This window comes from Galeopterus variegatus, unplaced genomic scaffold (assembly GCF_000696425.1).
Source record: "Galeopterus variegatus unplaced genomic scaffold, G_variegatus-3.0.2 Scaffold545, whole genome shotgun sequence".
Taxonomy (NCBI): domain Eukaryota; kingdom Metazoa; phylum Chordata; class Mammalia; order Dermoptera; family Cynocephalidae; genus Galeopterus; species Galeopterus variegatus.
In genome coordinates, this window is record NW_007726656.1 from 590,148 (window position 1) to 592,513 (window position 2,366).

A 2,366-nucleotide genomic window follows, 5' to 3' on the forward strand; every position below is an offset into this window, starting at 1 on the left:
TTGCCATATTCTTTCCCTAGAGACAAAATACATGTTGTTACTCAGCTGACAATCATTTTCACGTCAGTGGAAATGACCTTTTTTCCTTTCAGGAGGAAATAAAAAGAATAATTGCCACTCTCTCTACATTCTTCATAATGTCTTAGTGGAAGCATGAGAAGCCTTGGGACTGAAATGCGTTTACTACTGACACAGGTAATAACAATATCATGTTATATTTGTAAAATAGTTTCCAAAGTGCTTTCACATATGCACCCTTTTTACCCCCATCCTTTTCATTATAGGTAAGAGAACTCTAAATTAATCAACATAGTCAGATTTTCCCAAGACAATATTTAATAATGATCTTGGTAAATGCATTATAATTCTTTATTTTAAAATTTCAATATAAAGTCTGCAAGTATAATTTAGATGTGGAAAGTTGTTATTAATTAAATGACACATTTATTAATAATTGAAGAGAAACTGAGTGCTGAAGGGGGAGCGGTGGTGATACAGCCTGGACTATAGAATGAATCTAAAAAGGACAAAGCGGGGGAGGGGGGGTCTCAACCTGCCGCAGGGACAGAGGACTCACTAACAAGAGCCACCACCCAAAATCTCAGTTGTGCAGACTGGGGAGCAAGCGTGCCCTAAGAAATCCTTCCAGACCCATGAGAAGAATGGTTTCTTCCAGAAAGTACCATGAGTCAGAAAGTCTTTGCAGAGCTGGACTGATGGCTGTGCACTGTGGAGGCCACCCTTCTCCCTGATTTACTTAATCATTTTTTTCATTTAGAAAAGTAATAAAGGCTGGTCGTAAGATCTCACATGATTAGAGTGAGATCGTGCCTTCAAATACGGTTCTCACATTACTTAGAGAAGGCAGAACTGTCAGCAATGAGCTCCGCTATCTGATAGGTCTGGGCAGTGCAAAGCTCCAGTCTCATAATGGCCAGAGGAAGGCTCCCTCAGGCCAGGGACAAAGGTTTCTAATAAAAGGCTGTCCTGAGAGGAAGGACAATAAACAGGATTAGCTATTTAATGAGATAACACACAGACATATGCTGCAATGAGGTCCTGTGACTGGCTAGAAACTGACAGGGGGCCGTGCAGACCCAGCCAGCCTGTCTTCAGCTGCCTGCCCACCCTGCTCCTACGTCACTGTACTAACTGGAAAATGACATAATATTGAAGGAAAAAGTTTCCCCCTACATGTAAATATATCCAATAGGTGAAACGCACCAGCTAGTGCATCCAAAATCTAACAGAACAGCACTTCAGTAAAACGTCAATGTTAGTGGAACAAAGAGATTAACAAGTGTTTAGATATTAAAAAAACCAAACCCATCATTCATTCATTGTTTAATTCAACAACTCTTTTCTGAGCAGCAGCAACTAGGACACAAAGTCTGCCCACAAGTGGCTCACTTTGTAGTGAGGTCAAAACCAGGCACTAAGGGATGAGCAGAGAATATGTGGACATGGAGGGAAGTAGCTGTGAAGCCAGACCGGGGAGATCAGGGAAGACTTCCTAGAGGAGGTGTTTTCATACGTCTTCTTTACTCTGTTGATAAGAGAGGGATTCCTGCCTGAGGGCTATGAGATGGCTCAACACACACACACCTGGCACTGGACAGTTGAGATTGACAGCAGTGTCACACTCACAGCCTGGGGGAGAAGGACACTGTGCCACATGCAGGGCCACGTGGGGGTTGCACTTGGGAACAGAGCGAACAAACAGGGGCCATGGAGGTAGCTTTTGTAGTAACAAAGGGCTGAGGTGACCCCTGGTTCCAGCGAGAGGATGTGATTGGTTTGTTTGAATAATTCCTCGGGCTGGTAGTGAACTGATGCCTGCTACTTAGGGATAAGCAAGCTCTGTGCCTGGTCCCCGTGATCAGGAGAGTTGTTTGGCTGGGGAACCTTATACACGGAAACAGAGTGGGGAGGGGGACTTGCAGTTAGGTCATCTGAAGCCCTCAGATTTTACCAGATAAAAGTTCATCTCAAGGCACACATAATGTTGAACCTTAAATTCAGGCCTTACCCTAAAAGAGGTGACTCCTAAACTGGGTGAAGGACAGGGGTGTTTCAGGGAGGAGCAAGTGCAAAGGTCTGGAGCTGAGAAGACAGAGTATGTCTGAAACCACAGAGAGTTCAGCACAGCTGACGAGACAGCGGAGATGGGGGGCAAAGTCACTGCTGGAGAGGAAGCAGGATGGACCGTGGAAGGCTCTGCTGCCACCAGCCCCAGCACGTCAAGCCTCTGGCTTCTCCTCTAACCGCTTAACTTTCATCATCTCTTTGCTCGTTAAACATCTAAACAACCAGAGGGCAAACAGGAGCATTAAAAAGCTTGATGATGTGATCACTTCCATTTATTT

The 2,366-nt window shown here is 44.6% G+C and overlaps 1 protein-coding gene across 1 annotated transcript in view; it reads right to left on the reverse strand.

Annotated features, from left to right (window-relative positions):
- EBPL (emopamil binding protein-like) overlaps positions 1–2,366 on the reverse strand; it is a gene marked incomplete at its 5' end in the record, with an annotated part of 27,894 nt that overhangs the window by 3,372 nt on the left and 22,156 nt on the right. The gene's annotated exons all lie outside the window — the stretch shown is intronic.